Raw genomic sequence first — 25,825 nt, 5'->3', positions numbered from 1 at the left:
GGAGATCGCTAAAGGCCCCCAAATTGGAGATGGGCAGCAATGCCGGTATAGCTGCTTGTATGTCCTTGCCGCCACCTGCATCTGTGGCCGACGGAAGGCGCTGTCCCTCCTTCAATAACAGCAAGTTGCTCCAAATCCTCTTGTGGGCGTGGATTTGGATCGGTCCGGGGCATCTAGGACTAAGTCCTCTCTACAGCCAGTAGGAGCAGGCGCCCATGGGTGATCCAAAGCCCTCTGTACTAGTTCTCAAATCGGCCGTGGAATCCTGGATGGAGATATTCTGGGACATCCAGCTTTGCCACCAGTCGTGCCATCAGCAGGAGCAGGCGCCTACGGGTGATCTAAACCCCTCTGTGCTAGTTCTCAAATCATCTGTGTGGCGCTATATAAGACATAGATATTATCATTATTCATGATATAGGCTGAATATCGGCCCCAGCTGCTCTAGATATGAGGCCCGAGGAGTGAGTTCTGTGACTGATTATATTTCATATCCCATGGAAGAGAGGTCTGCAGATGGGAATTGTGTAACCCCTGCTAGGAGGGAGAGTGACTGCAATGCAAATATCTGACGGGTGACTTGAGATGGAAAGGTCCCAAGACGGGAAGTTCGGTCTTGATACAGCAAATAAAGTGAGGGGCAGGTGGGGGCCCGAAGGGGAGGAGCCCTGCTCTTTCTGGACTGAGCAGACTGAAACCAGTGGTGGGCTTAACAACCCTTAAAGTATATGTGGGTTTACCTTGGATTTTGGCATGTTTAATGGGGCAGGTATGTGCCACTTGTTTCATCCATTCACACCCTGAAACACTTGTGTATGGGAGCAATATGAATAAAATATCATATCATATAATTTCCCTACATAACCAAAGAGACGAGGGCTCAATGAATTATGAAATCACGGATACCCAGGGGTCTGGGATGGGGTCCTCAGAGTTGCCTATAGGCCAGTCCACCGCCGGGGATGGCCCCGTGGCCCTGGATGAGACCACAAGCCATAGAGACTCAGTTGGACTGCTGCAGGTCAAAGTGTTAGGCTGTAGGTCTGGCAGCATTGAAGCAGCCTATGCCTGGCCCTGGCACTCACACTCCCAGGCAGCTCACAGAGCGCAGGCCCCTGGGCAGAGGCCCACCGAGAAGCGTCCAGAGTTGCCTATAGGCCAGTCCGCCAATGCAGAGGGCCCAGTGGCCATGGAGGAGACCACAAGCCATAGACACTCAGTTGGACTGCCGCAGGTCATAGTGTTAGGCTGTAGGTCTGGCAGTCGGGTAATGACAGAATAGCTGATTTTCTCTCCTCGATCTTATCCCCATATAATTTCCCAAAGCTGTGCAAGCTCGACTTCAGTTCCAAGATAAATTATTTTAGATGTGAGGCAGGAATTCCAACCGCCTCTGAGATGGCTGAGGTCTTCGTTAAAGACATTTTACATCTCCACAGACTCCCCAAGAAGATAGTATCAGATCGGGGAAGCCAATACAAAGGATCTTTGTGAACGTCTGGGCATTGAAAGGGTATTGTGTTCTGGTTTTCACCCTCAGACAAACTGGCAAACCGAACGTCTTAATGGCACACTTGAACAATACCTCCATTGCTATACAAACCGTCTGCAAGACAACTGGGTGTCTTTATTGCCCACCGCAGAGTTTGCCCATTATAACTCCATACACTCTGCTCTGGGCATGAGTCCTTTTTTCTGTACTTACGGAATACACCCCCAGATAATTTTCTCATCCATCCCACTAAGTTCAAACATTCCATCCATAGAAGCAGCCCTAACACAAATTAAAGAAGCACACAGAACTGCTAAGCTAAGATTACAGGATGCCCGTGACCGTTATAAGAGTCAGGCGGACAAACACCGAAGGGACATACCGGAGTGGGAGATCGATTCTAAGGTGATGCTCTCCATGAAATATCTGCCTCTTTGGGTTCATCCTTCAAAGTTGTCCCGACATTGTATAGGTCCGTATGAGATCATCTCAAAGGTCAATCCAGTGGACTTCCGCCTGAGACGCCCCAACAGTCTACAGCGTATCCATCCTGTATTTCATGCTTCTCTTTTACTCACTTACCAACCTGATCTGTAGGCATGCTCCACTCCCCGCTCAAACATTCCTAACAACCCTTCCATAGATGAATATGAGTTTGCTCAGATTTGTGAATCCAGGTACCGCAGAGGAAGACTGGAGTATTTGGTACATTGGAAAGGGTACCCCTGTTCGGAGAATTCCTGAGAACCCAGCTTGTATGTTCATGCACCTCGGTTGGTGAGAAGATTTCACAAGAATCACCCGAACAAGCCAGGGAGGTTGGGTCTCCAGAGGGGGCATACTGTCATACACTCTGGGAGATGGCGTGTATGGGAACGTTGGAGACATCGCCTCCATTAACTTTCCCCTTCACGTTTCTTTACATCCGTTTTCAGCCGTCTAGTTGTTTGCAACATGGCCGCCGCCGGGTGCTTTTGTACCAGAAGTTTCCCGGTAGCATACGCGTTGCAACGTTCCAGGTCTCTGCTTCTGTTGCGTGCGCTTTTTCTGAATTTTCGCTTAGCAGTGATTCGCTCTATTCTACACAACCACCAGTCCGGCTTCAGAGCTACCAGAGGCACGGAAACTGCTCTCCTGAACACCTGTGAAGACTTGCTCTCTGATCTTGATTCCAGCTGTCCTTCCGTTCTCATCCTTCTTTCCTCTGCCTTTGATACAGTCAATCATGAAAACCTGATTAATCGGCTCCGTGATATCCTGGGCATCACGGACATGGCTCTGGAATGGTTGACCTCCTTCCTCTCTGACTGACCTTACCAGGTTCAACTAGGACCTTTTCTCTCCATCATCTCACTCTCCACCTGCAGATTCTCAGGGTTCTATCCTCTTGTCTTGGCTGTTCAACATCTTCCCGGCTCCTCTAGCCCACTTGATCTCCACCTTCTCTCCCAACTTCCAGTGTTACGCGGATGACACGCAGCTCTCCTTTAAGCTTCACTCCTCGGCTGCATCCTCTTCCTCTGTCATTCCTGACTGCCTGTCTGCTATTCAGGCATTGTGCTGTGCTTGCAATCTCTGCCTCATTTACAGTAAGACAATGATCCATCTCATTGGAACCTCTTGCTCCCTCTTTCCCTCCCATACTCTGGCCACCCTCCATGGGCCCCCTCCCCTCACTCTTCTGTGAGGAGAAAACCTTGGTGTCATCCTCAACTTCTGTCTTTCCTTCTCTCCCCACATCAAGGACCCCGCCAAGAAGGCCCACTTTCAGTTGCACCTCCTCAGAGGCATTCTACCTTTCCTCACCTTCCCCATGAGACTCAATGGGCCTCATTCCGAGGTGGGCAGTAAGGGATACCGGGCACCGATAAGGAGACCGGTGCCGGTAATCCCTTACCGCCCAATTCCGAGGTCCCTTACGGGTCCCGTTAGGGGACCAGGCCGCTAATTACGGGCCTGCTATTAGCGCCTTCCCCATTTCCTATGGGGGCTCAAATGGGAATGGGGAATGGCTTTTGGAATGGGGACTTGCCGGGTCTGCCAAGGGCAGAATGTCCCGGTAAGTCCCCACTCCACCAGATCTGTCCCGGACCCGATTTTGGAGGCTAATAGCGCCATGGCTATCTCCAAAGTCGTAATGAGACCCAATGTCTCCAGAGCTCTGGTCCTTTCCAGGCCGGAATACTGCAACTGCCTCTTCCTTCAGCTGCCTAACTCCTCCCTTCACCTTCAACTAATCCAGAATAGGACTGCAAGACTTATCCTTGGCCTGAAGCTCAATGACTGCATCTCTCCGGAGCTAAAATCTCCCCACTGGCTCCCGGTTGCTGCAAGGATCAAGTTCAAGAGCCTCTGCATCATACATAAGGCTTTCTCAGGCCTGGGACTACTCTACATTCAACTCTCTCACCCTAAATACCTCCGCGCTAGAGCCCAAGGTCGTCTAGCTCTAACTCACTGCAGATCAGATGCTTTTCCAAGCAGAGAGTGGGGGTCGATGTCTCTCCCCCGCAAGTGCCTCCCTGCCGAGATTAAGAAAGTGCAAGTAATGAGGAATCTTAACCAACTCACCCCTGGTGCGATGAAGCCGTGGTTATTGTCAGTGTCTGAGAAGACCTACAAGCTTACCATGGTGGATGACATTGCATGTAACATTCAGCAAACCTTAACGGAGGCCACTAATATGTTAGCCCCCCTCAAAACCAAGCAGATGGTGGAGAGAAGGGGACATTCTTGGGACTCCATGGAGCTGCAAAAACCTAAGGCGAGTCAAACGAAATGTTTCTATGCCTGGAAATCCTCTCAGGATGCTCAGGAAGAGGAGACCTATAACAAGGCTCAAACAGTGTAAAGAAGCTTTCATAGCTACAACAAAAAGTTCTGTGATGGTAGAATTGCTAAAGCGTACTTCGAAACTAAGGAACACTTCAAAATATTGAAAGAGTTAGAGTACTCTGGCTCTAGTAAGCCTGATATCATTAATAAAGACGCCGCCTATTGCACTTCCATCCAGAATGCTATGCTAGGGAGGCTCAGGCAAATTGAAGACAAGATTGTGAAGAGACAAGAAACAAATGCATCCACCGGAGATCCTCCAGGGGCAGCTATCTGCATGGCCACGATGATAAAAGAACAATTCAATGTCAGGTCTATCACAGAAAATGACCTGGCTCTCCTCATGGATAAACTTATACCCACAAGTTGCAGGGGGATTCATGTCCAGCTATGGTGATAAAAGCATGCACCCCCATGTTGATACGTTCACTTTGCAAGTTTGTAAATGCATCATTTAAAGAAAACTCTGTGCCAACCATTCTCAAGAATGCGTGGGTCACTCCTCTTTAAAAGAAGCCAGTCCTGTGCCACACAATGCCGCGTAATTATCGACCCATAAACAATACATTATTTTTACTTGGATTGTATATGCAAGTTGTGACCCATTTGAATGATCGGGGGATCCACAATAAATGGCAGTCTGGCTTCAGAGAAGGTTATGGGACAGAGAGGGCCATGATTGATCTCAAGTCTAGGCTTCTACGGATTATGGACAGGGGCAGGCGCAATGCTCATGTTTCTGGACTTGTCTGCAGCCTTGACCTGGTGGACCATCAGCTGATGGTGGCCAGGTTACGGGAATTGGCGGGTTTTCAGAGGACGCCGCCCTATGGATAGGCTCTTTTCTGAGTAATCTTTGGTGTAGTGTATGCAGTAAGGATTCGCAAGCACAACCCACTTTATTGGCATATGGCGAGACCCAGGGTGCTGGCTTATCGCCGGCCCTATACAACAACTTCACAGTACCCTTTATCCATTTATTGGAAGAACATGGGGTCGGCTTTACGAATTATGCAGATGATCAAGGAACAAACAGAGTTAATGGTGATTGGCACCAAAGGCAGAATCCATAATCTGGGAACCAAGTATGGTTGGTTTCAAGTGGAAGGTTGTGCTATCAAGACCAAAGATAAGGTAAAAACCTTAGGGGTCTATCTGGACCAACATCTCACCATGAAGGCACATGTGAGTGGCTTAGTCTCCTCCACCTCCTATTATATCAAACTGCTGGCTCAGCCGCGCCCATACATTTCTCACCCAAATTGTGAAGTCGTAGCAGGAGCTAGGGTCCGAAATTGACTACAGTAGCAAGTTGGTATTTCACAATCAGTATGTGCTAGAGGACAAACCTTGCAAAATACTGTGCTCAGAGTTGTCTTGGGCCTCATTAGAAGAGCAAAAACAAAGAGGTGATGGCTAGAAGGTTTAGAATGAATCTTAACCTCTGGCACTGCTCTGGGAAAACCTTCAAACCATCTTTCTTCGCCTGCCAAGCCATTACAAAAGGGGAAAGACCATATGCAAATTAGGCTTGACCCCACCCCAAAAGGGGCAGTCAAACCCAAACTGCTAGGTCACAGTAACTTCAGACAGCTCTCCCTTAGCTCTCGTTGTATTAGAAATACAGATATTAAAATTTCATATACAATTACAATTTCTCCTTCAGGCTTTCAGCGTAGTTTTAAACTTTACTAACTGCTGTAATGTTCCTCTGATTCTTAGCATGTGAGACCCTATTCAAAGGCTCCATGTTTGTATTAAATGAATAATAGTACTAAATACTGAGTGGCTTATTCAAAGATAGACACAAGGTGCTCTAACTGTGCACAGGAAACAGTTGGTTAAGGGTTCACATTTTTAAGGCTAACCTTAGTTGCCTAAGGCAGCTTATCATGTAGCAATTCTCATTAAAACAAGAAATGCTGAGCATTTTTAAAAGAACGAATTCTAAAATCTAAAAGTTCCCTTAATTAATAAAAACTGAAAAGCTGTCCTTGTTAATTAAAAAGTTACTTATCGGCTAGCAATCGCTTACTTATAATAATCCACAAACGGTACAGTACAAAAATGTACACTTTCATTGTCCGTATTGAGACAATAATTTTAGTATATTCATATATAATCCCAGAATGTATCATCCTTTATGAAATCGCAGCAATGCACCATGTGTCCTAGTATTGTCATATATAATCCCAGAATGTATCATCCTTTATGAAATCGTGGCAATGCACCATGTGTCCTAGTATATTCATATATAATAGCAGAATGTATCATCCTTTATGAAATTGCAGCAATGCACCATGTGTCCTAGTATATTCATATATAATCCCAGAATGTATGATCCTTTATGAAATCGCAGCAATGCACCATGTGTCCTAGTATTGTCATATATAATCCCAGAATGTATCATCCTTTATGAAATCGCAGCAATGCACCATGTGTCCTAGTATATTCATGTATAATCCCTGAATGTATCATCCTTTATGAAATCGCAGCAATGCACCACGTGTCCTAGAATATTCATATATAATCCCAGAATGTATCATCCTTTATGAAATCGCAGCAATGCACCATGTGTCCTAGTGTATTCATATATAATCCCAGAATGTATCATCCTTTATGAAATCGCAGCATTGCACCATGTGTCCTAGTATATTCATATATAATCCTTGAATGTATCATCCTTTATGAAATCGCAGCAATGCACCATGTGTCCTAGTATTGTCATATATAATCCCAGAATGTATCATCCTTTATGAAATCGTGGCAATGCACCATGTGTCCTAGTATATTCATATATAATCGCAGAATGTATCATCCTTTATGAAATTGCAGCAATGCACCATGTGTCCTAGTATATTCATATATAATCCCAGAATGTATGATCCTTTATGAAATCGCAGCAATGCACCATGTGTCCTAGTATTGTCATATATAATCCCAGAATGATTATTCCTTTATGAAATCGTAGCAATGCACCATGTGTCCTAGAATATTCATATATAATCCCAGAACGTATCATCCTTTATGAAATCACAGCAATGCACCATGTGTCCTAGTATATTCATATATATTCCCAGAATGTATCATCCTTTATGAAATCGCAGCAATGCACCATGAATCCTAGTATTTTCATATATAATCCCAGAATGTATCATCCTTTATGGAATCGCAGCAATGCACCATGTGTCCTAGTGTATTCATATATAATCCCAGAATGTATGATCCTTTATGAAATCGCAGCAATGCACCATGTGTCCTAGTATTGTCATATATAATCCCAGAATGTATCATCCTTTATGGAATCGCAGCAATGCACCATGTGTCCTAGTGTATTCATATATAATCCCAGAATGTATGATCCTTTATGAAATCGCAGCAATGCACCATGTGTCCTAGTATTGTCATATATAATCCCAGAATGTATCATCCTTTATGAAATCGTAGCAATGCACCATGTGTCCTAGAATATTCATATATATTCCCAGAATGTATCATCCTTTATGAAATCGCAGCAATGCACCATGTGTCCTAGTATATTCATGTATAATCCCTGAATGTATCATCCTTTATGAAATCGCAGCAATGCACCATGTGTCCTAGTATATTCATATATAATCTCAGAATGTATCATCCTTTATGAAATCGCAGCAATGCACCATGTGTCCTAGTATATTCATATATAATCCTTGAATGTATCATCCTTTATGAAATCGCAGCAATGCACCACGTGTCCTAGAATATTCATATATAATCCCAGAATGTATCATCCTTTATAAAATCGCAGCAATGCACCATGTGTTCTAGTATATTCATATATAATCCCAGATTGTATCATCCTTTATGAAATCGCAGCAATGCGCCATGTGTCCTAGTATATTCATATATTCAGTGCTCAAAGCCGAGCATTCAGTGAATAGATGTTTAGCCGTCTCTAGTGTCCCCGGTTTTTTACATAGGCGACAACATCTATCATTAATAGGAATCCCCAATTGTGCGCTCACAGACACAAATGTTGGTAATTCGTTTGTTCGCAATCTTAGTCAGAAGCTCTGAATTGATACATTCGGGCATTGGCTCAAGTATCTCTTTGGTTTCAAGTATTTATGCACCACTCTAGATACATGCTCATGGCTTCTGATCGTAGCCAAATGGGTATAATTGCTAACCCAGTCGCATTGTTTGACTCTCTGTTTAAAGATACGTTTCAGGCATTGATAGCTAGTCCCTATCGGGGCACCAGTCGATGTCCTTATATAGGCTGGTGGCCAAAGCGCCGAAACGGTCTATACCACACACAATAGGGGCATTTACACCTGTCCCCAGCAATGAAAGCAATTGACATTTTGATGCAAATACATTTTGATATGTAGTAAGCCTCTTCTAATGAACAACTCACTTTTAAGTGAATCCAGCCCCAGCTCTAGCTGCAGGTATTCCATAGTGGTAGATTTGCTCATGCGTAATATGTGTTTCCAAAAGGTTCCTTCAATAAGACACAACCATGGTATATCTCTCCTAGTCAACGCCTCTAGTCCATATAGCTCGATGGGACAGAAGCGGCAGTGTTTTTTAAAAAAATTACAAATTAACTGGGTCATGCGTAAGGCCTTAGTCTTCTTAGTGGCCACTATAAGCGCCTTGGCCCTGCTGCCACTCATGTCTAGGCCCAGGTACGGGAAAGATACCACGTAATAAACCTTACCAAGGGAGGTCTGAAAGTCAAGGCGTTTCACTTTTTTAGTGGAAACAGAAAAAATCTCATTAAAAAGCTGCATAGTCAATCAAGGACTCAAACATGGCTTTATCCCCCATGCAGGTATCCTTCATCATTACCAAGTCATCAGCGTACAACATGCAGGGGGCGATGCTACCAACAACCTTGGGGCAACAACCCCTATTTGCCGTGAGCCAAGTCGGGAGGTCAGCAATTATACAGCAGAGGTGCTAAGGTGCAGCCCTGCGTCACCCCCTTCACCCCAACAGGGATTAACATGGGTAGAACACCCATTTCATTCATGCGTACACGAGCCTTGGTATTAAAATGTAGCCCTCTTAACGCGTTAACAATCCAATTTGGACAGGCATAGTCAAGCTTATCCCACAACATTGTGCTATTGACCCCATCGAATGCCGCATTAACATCGACAAACATCACATATAATGTGCGCCCTCCAGTTTCCAGTGTGCCTCTTATCAGTGACTCCAGAATTCTTAGGTTATGTATAGTGCCACAGCCAGGTTGAAACCCTGTCTGTAGGGGTTGTAGTATATTGAACTCATCAGCCCATGTCTGGAGCTCCCTTAAGAGTAGGGTGGAAAAGATCTTTCCCGTAACATCTAGTAATGAAAGGAGCCTATAGTTTCCAGGCTCGAGCCGGTCCCCTTTCTTATACACTGGCAGGAGGATGCACTGTTGCCACGACACTGGGATATTTTGTGCCAGGTACACTTTATCAAATACGATCCTTAATATACAAGCCCATATAGCGGGATTCTGCTTCAATACTATATTGGCAAGTTCTTTAGGGCCAGGCGCCCTGGAGTTTTTAAGTTTATTAATAATCACATGAATATCAGCTTCATCAAATTTCAAAGGCCATCCCCCAGCAATATATACTGGACTGGGGGCCACTATAGTTTCACTGCCTAGCTTCTGAATATGGTCCACCCAGTCTTTTTCACGTATAGGGTTTACTAAGTGTTTACTTCTGTCCCCCTTACCTTTGGCTAGCATATCCCATATTTTCCTATGATCAGCACTACTAAGAGCAGCAAACATGTCTTGCCAACTGGCATTAAGGACAGAGCGCTTCCAGCCACTAAGTCATCCATAATACTGCTTCTTAATTGCGTTTACACGCCTGGCCAGCAGCTGGACTGCCAAGCCGGTGCTCCGTACCAGACGTATTTTTTTCTGAATTGCTCTCTTTGAGTCTCTAATTACAACATCAATAGTGTGTGAGGGTTAACCACACATGATACCTTGGGTTTTATTGCCAACTGCAGCGATTGCAATAGAGTGTCTGCTAATCCACTTCTCTATTTCATCGCTTTGCGAGTGTGCTAATCCACTTCTCTATTTCGTCACTTTGCGAGTGTGCTAATCCACTTCTCTATTTCGTCGCTTTGCGAGTCTGCTAATCCACTTCTCTATTTCGTCGCTTTGCGAGTCTGCTAATCCACTTCTCTATTTCGTCGCTTTGCAAGTCTGCTAATCCACTTCTCTATTTCATCGCTTTGCGAGTGTGCTAATCCACTTCTCTTACTAAATACAAACATAAGTAATTCACTATTTACAACAGATTCAAACTAAGGCACAGTTTCTTGTCTAAGAAGTAACTTGTCTAGCTTTGATTAAACAGCCATGTTTTTAGGAGTTTTTTGAAGCACTGATATGATTCTACATTTTTGATACTTAAAGGTAGGGTATTCCAGTGTTTGGGGGCCATGACTAAGAAGCTACTTCCGCCGGCTCTGGAGCTTTTAAAGCGGGGTACAGCTAGTAGCGAGTTTTTGTTTGATCTAAGCATTCTGTTGGATGTTTTTTTCATTATTGATCTGTTGATGTAGATGGGGGCTTTCTTGGCCAGACCTTTGTGTGTGATGCACAGAGATTTAAAAATGATTCTAGATTTGTATAGGTAGCCAGTTGTGTTCTCTTCTGATATTTGAAATGTAGTCTGATTTTCTTATTCCTAAAGCAGCTCGTAGGGCTTTATTTTGCATGAGTTGAAGTTTGTCTAGGTTGGCCTTGGATGTCCCTAGTAGGAGTATATTACAGTAGTCCAACTTACAGTAGTCCAACTTAGAAAGTATCAGAGCCCTGGCTACGGTGATACAGTTGGTAGGTGAGAGGAACAGGCGACTAAGGGCAATTAACTTAGATATATAAGAGGTAGATGAGTATAAGGCATTCACATGTTTCGTCATGGTGAGGTTGGCATCTAAGTTTACTCCTAAGGTTTTTACTTGTTTAGAGGTTGGAATATCAAGGAACCATCAATGTTGATGGCTGTGTTGTCTGCGTGTAGGGAATTCATTTTAGAGTGAGAGCCCACAATGAGAATTTCAGTTTTCTCATCGTTAAGACATAAGCTGTTTAGAGCCATCCAGTTTTGCATTATTCCGTATATTTTTTTTATTGTCATAGTGTCTTGGTCATAGTTTCCTGTGATTGGGATGAGGATCTGGGTATCAGCTGCAAAGTTAGTATAGATGACACCCAGAGCATCCAAGGCAGACAAAAGTAGCTTAGTGTATGCGTTATACACAGTGGGTGAGAGGCATGATCCTTTGGGAACCCCGATTGGGACTGGCATGGGATTGGCTGCCTCTTTACCAATGGACACTCTAGATGCGATATCAGCTAGACAGGATTTCACCCACAGAGGGGCATCTTTAGAGAAGCTGAAGTCATTGGCTAATGTTGCACAGAGTTTATTATGGTTCACCAGATCGAATGCTGCTGAGAGATCTAACAGTAGCAGAATGCATAGTTTGCCAGTGTCCCTAATGGTGTCCATCTGGATTTTCTAATCCAGGAGTGCCGTTTCAGTGCTACGATTAGGCCTGAAGCCAGACTGTCTAGCACCTAAGAGTTGGTTATGCTCTAGATGGTTTTGGATTTGGGTCTATGCAATTTTATCTATGATCTTGAGCAGGAATGGGACCTTAGTTACTGGTCGATAGTTTGTGGATATTGGGGGTCTCCCAGGCTGCTTTTATGCTGTCTGGTACTGTGTTAGTTTTGAAAGAAGCATTTACAAAGTTGGTAATAATGGGCGTGAGAGTAGGGGGGCATAGTTTGACTTGGTGTGCTGGAAAGTTGTCCCCTTTACAGTTAGAACCTTTGAGTTTAGAGATGGTGTCTAACACTAGGTCATGGGTAACTGGGGAAAATGGGAACAGGGTGTTCATGTGTTGGTTCATGCTGTTGAGAGTGGGTGCTGTCATGTTTTTTTCGGCTAGGATGTGTCTTTTAGTGATGATTTAAGACAGTTTGGATGGTGGTGCACCATTCATTGCTAGGTATGATTGGTCTGGTGACTGGAGTGGGATTTTCTAGTTCTCTGATGATAGAAGTCCTTAGAATTGGAGGCAGCATTATTAATGCACGTGTTGTGGGCATTGGCTTTATGTGTGATGATAGCTGCTTTATAGATTTTATTAGCTTCCCTAAAAGCATTCTCTGAGTCTCCCGGGTGGGATTTTTTGTGGATGTATTAAAGGGCTCTTTTTGTCCACCTGAGTGCCACTAGTTCTTCATTGAACCAAAAACTCTTGCGTTTGTTAGCACATTGAGTTTTGGTTGTTATGGGCGCTACTGAGTCGATAGTGTTAGTGAGACAGTTGATATAGACATCTGCGATGTTACTAGGGTTGTCCATAGTGGCATGGTAGGAGGAAAGGGCGTCATTAATTGGCAGTAACAGGTTCTCAGCTGTGAGTTTACGTGTGTTTCTCGTTTCAATCGATTCCATTTTCCTGTTCTGGGGGGCGCTGGACTCCTTGGTAAGAATAGTGAAGTTCATGCAGAAATTCTCTGTCCAGTCAAGGGGTTTGATAGATTCAATAGAAACGTGGGCATTAAGAGTAAGTAGCCAATCAAGTGTTCTTGCCTTAGTATGGGCGGGTCCCTTCACTAATTGCATGCAATTCTTGTCTAGTAGTGTAGTAATGAGGGCTTCCGCGTTATGAACCTGATTGTCATTGAAACCTAAATTGATATCACCTCAGATGATGCTTCTAGTGTTAGGTTTTATATAGGGTGCTAGTAAAAGCGGCATGTCTAGGTCTGGGTGGGAGTTGCTGTTGGGAGATCTATAGATAGTCAGAAGGTTCATAGTTGTTTTAGGGTTGGGTGCAAATTTGGCTAAGAGGAGTTCATAGCCTGCTAGTTGTTCTAGGGGGCAGGTTCTAATTTGCATGGTGGTCTTGGCTATTATGGCCACGCCACCTCCTTGTCCATTGGCTCTATCCAACCTGAATATGTTATAATCTGGCGGGATCTCAATGGCATGGGCTCCAAGTGAGCGGGCATTGATGAGAGCGCCTTTGATTTTGGCTGCTGCTTCGATAGGGGGTACTGTATTGATGGGGGGTGCCTGTATTCCTGGGGTACTTTGGCAAGGTTCTGTTGCAATTAAAGGTGGTGTCTTTTGGGATTTGCCATTATGTGCAAGGCTATGTTTTGGCTGCAATGAGTTAGTGAATGATATCTTATCCATTAGTTTGGATCTCTTAGTGCGAGATCTTAGGCACTGAAATCTGGTGATGCCGGTGATAGGATATCCTGAGTGATGGGTGTGTGTGTTATATGGGTTGTTTAGACTTGGTCTCCCTATTGTTGCTAAGCATAGTTGTGCTGAGATTGTTGCTATGTGCATGAAAGAGTGGGAAAGGAGGGGTAGAGGGAAGGAATGGGCCGGGGCAGGTGATGGGGTGGTGTCTAAAGCAGCCCATCCTAGCTAGGCCATTACCCAGATGGATACATGATGGCTAGTAACACTCTTACATGTCTGTATAATCTCATCTACTCACAATATGTAATAAGCAGAGGAGAGCAGGACACAGTGCTCTTAACTGTTCCTTAAGGTACAGTTAGATATGTAGACAAGTTCTTTTAGTAAAAGTTTCCCATAACGCATGCAATCAATCATACGTTGTTTGCCAGTAATACGGTGCAGTAGATTTGGCGCAACCATTTGAATCATATTAGATGGTGTGCTTATATAAACAGGCGGTATCATTTAGTTCACCTTTAGCTATATCAGCATAGAATATTTGCCACAGGTACGGTACAGTATTTTGCCGCAATCTTATGGATAAGAAATAGTTTGCTGCGATGCAGAATGAGTTAGTTTAGTACATTATGGTAGTCTAGTCTAACTAAGTCCGTAATGGGGAAGAGTATATAACCGAAAATAGAGCGTGGGTCGATGCAATATTAAATCGATAGAATCGGGCGCAGTGTCGAGCATAATGGGAGCTGCAGAAGGCTGGAAGGATAAGGAAGTGGCGGCAGGCCAGGCAAGAATATATGGGGTATTAATGAAACCTTTAGGGTTACCTAGTGGTTGACAATCTCGCGCTTGCTAACAGAGAGGAGAGTACATTAGGTCAGTGGCTAAGGGTACGGTGGTCATGTTTCCGTTCGGTAAAAAGCGGTATTTAATAATGCTATCTAAAGGTTTTAACAAGAGGCATGAAGGCTTTGGATAAAGGCAAACATAAAAGACGGGATTCTCGTGAGTGACATACAGTTCGGCTTCTTCAAGCTGAGTTATGCAGCGCTTTGCTCACGGTATACATTACAGTAAAAAAGAGTGAATGTATTTAAAGGCCTTACCGCACCGTGGTAGGGAGAGCCAAGGATCAGTTTGGTGTAAAGTTCAGCATACCACGTGTCCACAGTGTAATAGAGGCAGAGTCGCGAGAGTTTGGGCATTGGTGTTCTGCAGGGGGACGATGGCCAGGGTTATGGCGTTGGAGTCTGGCTGTCCCTAGACAGGCCCAGGACAGGGGCCTTGTTTGAGGTGCCTTAGGGGAGGGTGCTGGCTTCCGCCTGCCGGTCTACCTTGTGGGAAGAAATAGATGCTGGCACTTGATTGGGTCACACATAAACACATTAATCACTCTCGCTTCCTTCTTGCCACACCTCAACTGCCATCACATTGTCCTCAGCAAGGGTGCCCACCCGCTGACGGGAGTAGAAGCAGTGATTTATTCCACTTATAAGACCCCCAAATGGCTTACCCTTAACACCTTTTGTTGCCGTAGTTTGTTAGATGTAATATCCCTCCACTTGCAGGAAACTAGTAAGCCAGGTTTCCTGTTACATGAATAGGGCAGCCATAGAGCCTTTCTTACATAGTAAGTGGCTAAAACTTTCAGTTTTCCAAATAGCAATATTAATCGGTCAGTGATCCCTGTCGCTTAAACGCTCGGGGGTCACCTCCACAGTATGCCCGCCCCATGTAATAGCTTCAAACCCAGGGTTCAAGTCCCAACTACCCCTAATGGTTGGTTGCACCCTCATTATTTGTGGAACCGAACCTGTGGGCCAATACCAGTGTTTGGCCAGCTTGGGAATTGGGTGACCTCTTCTGGTGACAAACTGTGAGTTTCAAACCCAGTGTAAGTAATACATTTGCGTTAGCACATAATAGTAATACTGCAGAGGTGTTAGAAAATTCAATCAACAACCAGTTCGTCGTGCTCCCCCTCTTCGGGAGCTTTATTTTCAACATATCTTCAGAAGTAATAGCAGTCAGCCAAGGCACAGCCACCAAGAGTCTCAACAAAGCAGATCTGTTGACAAATGGGCTTGTGTGCGAGGTATTAATCTCGTCAAGCCTTGCCGAGGCACCCAGTCTAAGTCACTGTTCTGCTGCCTGGTGGTGCGCTAGAACCACCCGGCTCATGTCCATTCTTAATGCTTCCAGTATTATTAGTCAAAGGGCCAACCAATGCCACCCAATTAGAGGCCGATAGTGGAGTTGCTGCCCCGGGACCAACAGACCCCAGTGATTTCATTAGAGTATCCATACTTCAATACCCTCCCCTCTTCTCTTTGCATGGCGCGGGCCAAGACACAGCAACAATGGTATTAATCATAGGCTGCCTAGTTGCAATTTCACCATGGACACCCCGCTTTTGCACCTGGACTGGGGTGGATATCAGGGACTCGGCAGAGAAGACAGAATTGGGTTTAGCGGCTCCAGGTCGGGCTCACTTATCAAGCGGAACATGTAATGCTGCTGTGCGTCTTGAGCCATCACCCTGCATTCTCCCATTATATCAAACTGCTGCTCAGCTACACCTGTACATTTCTCAACCCGATTGTGAAGTCATAGCTAGAGCGATTATAGGGATCAAAAATGGACTACTGCAGCAGCCTATTGGTTGGTATTTCGAAATCAGAATGTGCTAGATTACAAACCTTGCATAATACTGTGGTCAGAGTTGTCATAGGCCTCAAGAGAAGAGACCATGTGTCTGAGGCAAGACACAGTCTACACCGGCTGCCAATAGAGGCAAGAATTGAATTTCAACTTCTACTGATCATGCCTAAGTGACTTACGGGCGAAAGCCTGTCATACTTGAGTGAAGCTTTGATCAACAAATTCAGCACCAAGTGTCTGAGATCCAACAATACGAACCAGCTCAAAGTCCCAGCCTGTCAATTGACTGTAGCTAAGAATTACGATTGTTCATTGGCCGCCCAAAAGCCTGATATGCAATTCCACCTGACCTGAGGGAAAAAAAGGTCTACTGCTGTGTTTAAAAAAAAAATTAAAACATTCCTGTTTAGATAGATCTTGTAGATCGTGTATTTGACCCAGGGATGATTCACTCCTAACCGCTCCATATAGCTCCATATAGGTCCCATGTATTCCCATGTATTTGTTGCTGTCTATACTTTGTATGTTTGTCGTCACCCGTATGGCTCAGGGTCACTTGGTGCACCTTATAAATATATTAAAGTAAAGTAAAGTCTCAAACTTGAGCTGAATCTCCTTAAGTTCTGGAAACTTCCGAAGACATTCCTTTTCTCTTCTTCCTTCCCTCTCCCCCTCCCCCTCCCCTGCTAATGTCCCAGTCTGCTTCTTGACTGGCTGCCTGGTTCCTGAGAGTCTTCAGGGCCCCAGGCCTGACCCATCCCAGTCTGCCCCTGCACTTGGGCACTCCGGACAGCCCTCATTCAGCATTGGCCCCTCTGGGGTCCTTTCCCTGCACTGGGCTGGCTGGGCCTGCACCCTTGTAGCCCTTCCAGCCCCTTATCTCGCACATAGCTTGTGGTCCTTCCCTCTCCTGCACGCTATGCTTTCCCCTGGCTCTATCCACTTGGCCTCCCGTGGCACTCGCTTTTTCTCATGGGTCCTTCCGCCCTGAATGGCACTTTGCTCCTCTCCCCTGCACTTCGCTTACTGCACTTGCATGTTCCGAATCTCACAAGGCCAAGTAGCATCATTTGTTTCTGTCTTCCCTGTTCCCCCACCCTCTTGTCTTATTGAGCCTCGAAGCACATTGTGTATAGGCGCATTATAAATACCCAATACATACAAATACAATAATGCAGATATGTGTCTTAGTATGATCAGGTCTGGGGCTCCATTAATGAGCCACTCATGTGATAATTGGAATGTGTGTGTGCCCTTCTTTGTCTGTTGCCCTCGCCAATGTGTTGTTTATCACAAAAAGGAATGCATTGCAACCTTTTCTGAAAGCCATTGCTGGATTAAAGTTGAAGTCTATGGTTGGAATCATTACATTGTACATGCAGCTGTAATTGCACAGTGTTTTATAATATGTCACTATTGTGTACAATCTGCTGTGTGTTACACCAATAAAAAATGAAGCTTCAAAAAATAAATGAGTTTCAAAAGTTTAAGTTTGAAAATCTGAATGAGCTGCTGGTAGAGCAGTGCCCAAACCACACAGAGAAAGACTAACCCGTGTCTCTCCTCTTCTAATTGCAGATGTCCCCGCTGGTAAGTTGCCAGTTTCATTAAACCTTTCAAGGTTGTGATGAGAACATTAGCATCATGTCTCTGCATTTTCTCAAGCGCATTTCTGCAAAATCCAGTGCTTCGAGGTGCTTTCATATTGGGGTTAAAGACCTTATACCAGGAGAACGAGCACCATTGCAATATGTGTGTTTTAACTGAGGGAAGCCTGTGTCACCTTTCCCTGGGAAGGGGTGTCTCAGCCTCTGCAGGGTCCTAGTCTTTACAGGGCACCAGCGTCTATGATACCTCTGTATGGCCCTACTAGAGACTGTTGGGCACCGGTGGGACATCTACTGTTTTTCATCTGCTATCCCGCCCCTTGCATCCCTGTGTTTCTAGTTATGCTCTAGGCAGACATTACTGCTTATTCATTAAAATAACCATCCAACACAATGCTTCAAGCTAAAAGCACCCCCATTTATTGATCCCCATGTTCACTCACCTGCTTGAAAACATGCCTAGGTGTCCCATGGTCCCTGTTACTCCAGGAGCGATCCAGCAATGCTCAGAGGGTATAAGCCCAAGGTGAGGCTTACATAGAATAAGAATAGTAGTGAGAGGTCCCTGGATAATGCATCTGTCCAGTGTAGAGGTAATGTAGAGCTGGACACTGCCTTCAACCCACAGGTAGTAAATCTAACCAGAATTAACTCTCAACTACACATCCACGCTGAGCAGGGTGAACACAGCATCCGTCACCCTAAATAGTCCGTCTGCCAATGTGAGGGTACCTTCCAGTAGGTCTTAGTGAACTCGCTCCAGACACCTGGCTAAACACCTCAGGGTCATCTTTGACTCCACACTCTCCTTCTCTCATTACATCTCTGATGTCTCTAAGAAGTCACACTATCAGCTGCACCTCCTCAGAGGTATTCATCCTTTCCTCTCCTACCATCAGAAGCTCACCGTCTCTAGAGCTGTGGTTCTCTCTAGGCTGGACTACTGCAACAGCCTCTTTCTAAATCTGTCTGCCTCTACTCTCCACCCTCTGAAACTCATCCAGAACAGGACTGTGAGACTTTTGATCGCATCTCTCCAGGACTCAAATATCTGGACTGGATCCCAGTGGCGGCGAGGATTAAGTTCAAAACCCTCTATATTTTCCACAAAGCCTTCTGGAGCCTTGGGCCTCAATACATTCGACTCTGTATTCCAAAATATCTTCCTTCTCGAGCTCTTCGTTCATCCACCTCCAACTCCTTCACGGTCAATCACTTCTCCAACAACAAGTTGGGGGCAGATCTCTTTCTTCGGCTGCGGCCTCCCTCTGGAACAGCCTCCCTCCCTGAAATTTGAGGAGAACCATCTCCTGTTCCGGAAGCAACTCAAGACCTTCCTCTTTGCTTCTGCTTTCTCTCCTCCTCTCCCCTGCTGAACTCCTGACTCAAACTGCACTGGTCACCTGGCTACCCTCTGATCTTGGGCCCAGGCCCCCTCCCCCGCTAGTTGCACACATGCACTGCCTCCCAGGCAGCACCTGCACTTGGGTGCTGTTTCTGTATCTCTACAGTCCCCTACCAGCTCTAGTCACTTGATGTCTGCACTTACCCCTGCACTTGCCACAAGATGGCTGCACTTTTTACCTATTGTTTTTATATGTTTTATTTATATTTTTTACTGTCGATCCTATGTATTGTACTGCCCCTTCCCCCTGCACTTTTCCCTTTCCCCCTCCCCTGCACTTGCGTGATCTCACTGTCACCTGGCCTAGTAAGATCATTGTCTTTGTTCTTCCTTCTGCCCCCTCACCCCTTCCCCCTGCACTTTTCCCTTTCCCCCTCCCCTGCACTTGCGTGATCTCTCTGTCACCTGGCCTAGTAAGATCATTGTCTTTGTTCTTCCTTCTGCCCCCTCACCCCTTCCCCCTGCACTTTTCCCTTTCCCCCTCCCCTGCACTTGCGTGATCTCTCTGTCACCTGGCCTAGTAAGATCATTGTCTTTGTTCTTCCTTCTGCCCCCTCACCCCTTCCCCCCTGCACTTTTCCCTTTCCCCCTCCCCTGCACTTGCGTGATCTCACTGTCACCTGGCCTAGTAAGATCATTGTCTTTGTTCTTCCTTCTGCCCCCCCCCTTCCCCCTGCACTTTTCCCTTTCCACCTCCCCTGCACTTGCGTGATCTCACTGTCACCTGGCCTAGTAAGATCATTGTCTTTGTTCTTCCTTCTGCCCCCTCACCCCTTCCCCCTGCACTTTTCCCTTTCCCCCTCCCCTGCACTTGCGTGATCTCACTGTCACCTGGCCTAGTAAGATCATTGTCTTTGTTCTTCCTTCTGCCCCCTCACCCCTTCCCCCTGCACTTTTCCCTTTCCCCCTCCCCTGCACTTGCGTGATCTCACTGTCACCTGGCCTAGTAAGATCATTGTCTTTGTTCTTCCTTCTGCCCCCTCACCCCTTCCCCCTGCACTTTTCCCTTTCCCCCTCCCCTGCACTTGCGTGATCTCACTGTCACCTGGCCTAGTAAGATCATTGTCTTTGTTCTTCCTTCTGCCCCCTCACCCCTTCCCCCTGCACTTTTCCCTTTCCACCTCCCCTGCACTTGCGTGATCTCACTGTCACCTGGCCTAGTAAGATCATTGTCTTTGTTCTTCCTTCTGCCCCCCCCCTTCCCCCCGCACTTTTCCCTTTCCCCCTCCCCTGCACTTGCGTGATCTCACTGTCACCTGGCCTAGTAAGATCATTGTCTTTGTTCTTCCTTCTGCCCCCTCACCCCTTCCCCCTGCACTTTTCCCTTTCCCCCTCCCCTGCACTTGCGTGATCTCACTGTCACCTGGCCTAGTAAGATCATTGTCTTTGTTCTTCCTTCTGCCCCCTCACCCCTTCCCCCTGCACTTTTCCCTTTCCCCCTCCCCTGCACTTGCGTGATCTCACTGTCACCTGGCCTAGTAAGATCATTGTCTTTGTTCTTCCTTCTGCCCCCTCACCCCTTCCCCCCGCACTTTTCCCTTTCCCCCTCCCCTGCACTTGCGTGATCTCACTGTCACCTGGCCTAGTAAGATCATTGTCTTTGTTCTTCCTTCTGCCCCCTCACCCCTTCCCCCTGCACTTTTCCCTTTCCCCCTCCCCTGCACTTGCGTGATCTCACTGTCACCTGGCCTAGTAAGATCACTGTCTTTGTTCTTCCTTCTGTTCCCCCTCACCCCTTCCCCCTGCACTTTTCCCTTTCCACCTCCCCTGCACTTGCGTGATCTCACTGTCACCTGGCCTAGTAAGATCATTGTCTTTGTTCTTCCTTCTGCCCCCTCACCCCTTCCCCTGCACTTTTCCCTTTCCCCCTCCCCTGCACTTGCGTGATCTCACTGTCACCTGGCCTAGTAAGATCATTGTCTTTGTTCTTCCTTCTGCCCCCTCACCCCTTCCCCCTGCACTTTTCCCTTTCCCCCTCCCCTGCACTTGCGTGATCTCACTGTCACCTGGCCTAGTAAGATCACTGTCTTTGTTCTTCCTTCTGTTCCCCCTCACCCCTTCCCCCTGCACTTTTCCCTTTCCCCCTCCCCTGCACTTGCGTGATCTCACTGTCACCTGGCCTAGTAAGATCATTGTCTTTGTTCTTCCTTCTGCCCCCTCACCCCTTCCCCTGCACTTTTCCCTTTCCCCCTCCCCTGCACTTGCGTGATCTCACTGTCACCTGGCCTAGTAAGATCATTGTCTTTGTTCTTCCTTCTGCCCCCTCACCCCTTCCCCCTGCACTTTTCCCTTTCCCCCTCCCCTGCACTTGCGTGATCTCACTGTCACCTGGCCTAGTAAGATCATTGTCTTTGTTCTTCCTTCTGCCCCCTCACCCCTTCCCCCTGCACTTTTCCCTTTCCCCCTCCCCTGCACTTGCGTGATCTCACTGTCACCTGGCCTAGTAAGGTCATTGTCTTTGTTCTTCCTTCTGCCCCCTCACCCCTTCCCCCTGCACTTTTCCCTTTCCCCCTCCCCTGCACTTGCGTGATCTCACTGTCACCTGGCCTAGTAAGATCATTGTCTTTGTTCTTCCTTCTGCCCCCTCACCCCTTCCCCCGCACTTTTCCCTTTCCCCCTCCCCTGCACTTGCGTGATCTCACTGTCACCTGGCCTAGTAAGATCATTGTCTTTGTTCTTCCTTCTGCCCCCTCACCCCTTCCCCCTGCACTTTTCCCTTTCCCCCTCCCCTGCACTTGCGTGATCTCACTGTCACCTGGCCTAGTAAGATCATTGTCTTTGTTCTTCCTTCTGCCCCCTCACCCCTTCCCCCTGCACTTTTCCCTTTCCCCCTCCCCTGCACTTGCGCGATCTCACTGTCACCAACCCTAGTAAGATCATTGTCTTTGTTCTTCCTTCTGTTCCCCCTCACCCCTTCCCCCTGCACTTTTCCCTTTCCCCCTCCCCTGCACTTGCGTGATCTCACTGTCACCTGGCCTAGTAAGATCATTGTCTTTGTTCTTCCTTCTGCCCCCTCACCCCTTCCCCCTGCACTTTTCCCTTTCCCCCTCCCCTGCACTTGCGTGATCTCACTGTCACCTGGCCTAGTAAGATCACTGTCTTTGTTCTTCCTTCTGCCCCCTCACCCCTTCCCCCTGCACTTTTCCCTTTCCCCCTCCCCTGCACTTGCGTGATCTCTCTGTCACCTGGCCTAGTAAGATCATTGTCTTTGTGCTTCCTTCTGCCCCCTCACCCCTTCCCCCTGCACTTTTCCCTTTCCCCCTCCCCTGCACTTGCGTGATCTCTCTGTCACCTGGCCTAGTAAGATCATTGTCTTTGTTCTTCCTTCTGCCCCCTCACCCCTTCCCCCTGCACTTTTCCCTTTCCCCCTCCCCTGCACTTGCGTGATCTCACTGTCACCTGGCCTAGTAAGATCATTGTCTTTGTTCTTCCTTCTGCCCCCTCACCCCTTCCCCCTGCACTTTTCCCTTTCCCCCTCCCCTGCACTTGCGTGATCTCACTGTCACCTGGCCTAGTAAGATCATTGTCTTTGTTCTTCCTTCTGCCCCCTCACCCCTTCCCCCTGCACTTTTCCCTTTCCACCTCCCCTGCACTTGCGTGATCTCACTGTCACCTGGCCTAGTAAGATCATTGTCTTTGTTCTTCCTTCTGCCCCCCCCCTTCCCCCTGCACTTTTCCCTTTCCACCTCCCCTGCACTTGCGTGATCTCACTGTCACCTGGCCTAGTAAGATCATTGTCTTTGTTCTTCCTTCTGTTCCCCCTCACCCCTTCCCCCTGCACTTTTCCCTTTCCCCCTCCCCTGCACTTGCGTGATCTCACTGTCACCTGGCCTAGTAAGATCATTGTCTTTGTTCTTCCTTCTGCCCCCTCACCCCTTCCCCCGCACTTTTCCCTTTCCACCTCCCCTGCACTTGCGTGATCTCTCTGTCACCTGGCCTAGTAAGATCACTGTCTTTGTTCTTCCTTCTGCCCCCTCACCCCTTCCCCCTGCACTTTTCCCTTTCCCCCTCCCCTGCACTTGCGTGATCTCACTGTCACCTGGCCTAGTAAGATCATTGTCTTTGTTCTTCCTTCGGCCCCCTCACCCCTTCCCCCTGCACTTTTCCCTTTCCCCCTCCCCTGCACTTGCGTGATCTCACTGTCACCTGGCCTAGTAAGATCATTGTCTTTGTTCTTCCTTCTGCCCCCTCACCCCTTCCCCCTGCACTTTTCCCTTTCCCCCTCCCCTGCACTTGCGTGATCTCACTGTCACCTGGCCTAGTAAGATCATTGTCTTTGTTCTTCCTTCTGCCCCCTCACCCCTTCCCCCTGCACTTTTCCCTTTCCCCCTCCCCTGCACTTGCGTGATCTCACTGTCACCAACCCTAGTAAGATCATTGTCTTTGTTCTTCCTTCTGCCCCCTCACCCCTTCCCCCTGCACTTTTCCCTTTCCCCCTCCCCTGCACTTGCGTGATCTCACTGTCACCTGGCCTAGTAAGATCATTGTCTTTGTTCTTCCTTCTGCCCCCTCACCCCTTCCCCCTGCACTTTTCCCTTTCCCCCTCCCCTGCACTTGCGTGATCTCACTGTCACCTGGCCTAGTAAGATCATTGTCTTTGTTCTTCCTTCTGCCCCCTCACCCCTTCCCCCTGCACTTTTCCCTTTCCCCCTCCCCTGCACTTGCGTGATCTCTCTGTCACCTGGCCTAGTAAGATCACTGTCTTTGTTCTTCCTTCTGCCCCCTCACCCCTTCCCCCGCACTTTTCCCTTTCCCCCCTCCCCTGCACTTGCGTGATCTCACTGTCACCTGGCCTAGTAAGATCATTGTCTTTGTTCTTCCTTCTGCCCCCTCACCCCTTCCCCCTGCACTTTTCCCTTTCCACCTCCCCTGCACTTGCGTGATCTCACTGTCACCTGGCCTAGTAAGATCATTGTCTTTGTTCTTCCTTCTGCCCCCTCACCCCTTCCCCCTGCACTTTTCCCTTTCCCCCTCCCCTGCACTTGCGTGATCTCACTGTCACCTGGCCTAGTAAGATCATTGTCTTTGTTCTTCCTTCTGCCCCCTCACCCCTTCCCCCTGCACTTTTCCCTTTCCCCCTCCCCTGCACTTGCGTGATCTCACTGTCACCTGGCCTAGTAAGATCACTGTCTTTGTTCTTCCTTCTGCCCCCTCACCCCTTCCCCCTGCACTTTTCCCTTTCCCCCTCCCCTGCACTTGCGTGATATCACTGTCACCTGGCCTAGTAAGATCATTGTCTTTGTTCTTCCTTCTGCCCCCTCACCCCTTCCCCCTGCACTTTTCCCTTTCCCCCTCCCCTGCACTTGCGTGATCTCTCTGTCACCTGGCCTAGTAAGATCATTGTCTTTGTTCTTCCTTCTGCCCCCTCACCCCTTCCCCCTGCACTTTTCCCTTTCCCCCTCCCCTGCACTTGCGTGATCTCACTGTCACCTGGCCTAGTAAGATCATTGTCTTTGTTCTTCCTTCTGCCCCCTCACCCCTTCCCCCTGCACTTTTCCCTTTCCCCCTCCCCTGCACTTGCGTGATCTCACTGTCACCTGGCCTAGTAAGATCATTGTCTTTGTTCTTCCTTCTGCCCCCTCGCCCCTTCCCCCTGCACTTTTCCCTTTCCCCCTCCCCTGCACTTGCGTGATCTCACTGTCACCTGGCCTAGTAAGATCATTGTCTTTGTTCTTCCTTCTGCCCCCTCACCCCTTCCCCCTGCACTTTTCCCTTTCCCCCTCCCCTGCACTTGCGTGATCTCACTGTCACCTGGCCTAGTAAGGTAATTGTCTTTGTTCTTCCTTCTGCCCCCCCCCTTCCCCCTGCACTTTTCCCTTTCCCCCTCCCCTGCACTTGCGTGATCTCTCTGTCACCTAGCCTAGTAAGATCATTGTCTTTGTTCTTCCTTCTGTTCCCCCTCACCCCTTCCCCCTGCACTTTTCCCTTTCCCCCTCCCCTGCACTTGCGTGATCTCACTGTCACCTGGCCTAGTAAGATCATTGTCTTTGTTCTTCCTTCTGCCCCCTCACCCCTTCCCCCTGCACTTTTCCCTTTCCCCCTCCCCTGCACTTGCGTGATCTCACTGTCACCAACCCTAGTAAGATCATTGTCTTTGTTCTTCCTTCTGTTCCCCCTCACCCCTTCCCCCTGCACTTTTCCCTTTCCCCCTCCCCTGCACTTGCGTGATCTCACTGTCACCTGGCCTAGTAAGATCATTGTCTTTGTTCTTCCTTCTGCCCCCTCACCCCTTCCCCCTGCACTTTTCCCTTTCCCCCTCCCCTGCACTTGCGTGATCTCTCTGTCACCTAGCCTAGTAAGATCATTGTCTTTGTTCTTCCTTCTGTTCCCCCTCACCCCTTCCCCCTGCACTTTTCCCTTTCCCCCTCCCCTGCACTTGCGTGATCTCACTGTCACCTGGCCTAGTAAGATCATTGTCTTTGTTCTTCCTTCTGCCCCCTCACCCCTTCCCCCTGCACTTTTCCCTTTCCCCCTCCCCTGCACTTGCGTGATCTCACTGTCACCAACCCTAGTAAGATCATTGTCTTTGTTCTTCCTTCTGCCCCCTCACCCCTTCCCCCTGCACTTTTCCCTTTCCCCC

General features: G+C 47.5%; 1 long non-coding RNA gene across 1 annotated transcript in view; it reads left to right on the top strand.

Annotated features, from left to right (window-relative positions):
- The window catches only part of LOC138565955 (uncharacterized), a 197,392-nt gene extending 179,568 nt beyond the window's left edge, over nucleotides 1-17,824 (top strand). Inside the window, exon 5 of the long non-coding RNA XR_011301736.1 lies at nucleotides 17,812-17,824. This is a non-coding gene — a long non-coding RNA (uncharacterized lncRNA). The remainder of the gene's footprint in view (nucleotides 1-17,811) is intronic.
- The last annotated feature ends 8,001 nt before the right edge of the window (nucleotides 17,825-25,825 follow it).

The sequence above is a fragment of the Ambystoma mexicanum genome, chromosome 1p, assembly GCF_040938575.1.
Source record: "Ambystoma mexicanum isolate Mex_15411 chromosome 1p, UKY_AmexF1_1, whole genome shotgun sequence".
NCBI classification, from domain to species: domain Eukaryota; kingdom Metazoa; phylum Chordata; class Amphibia; order Caudata; family Ambystomatidae; genus Ambystoma; species Ambystoma mexicanum.
The sequence above is the reverse complement of the archived record's forward strand: the minus strand, read 5'-3'. Positions and strand labels throughout refer to the sequence as shown.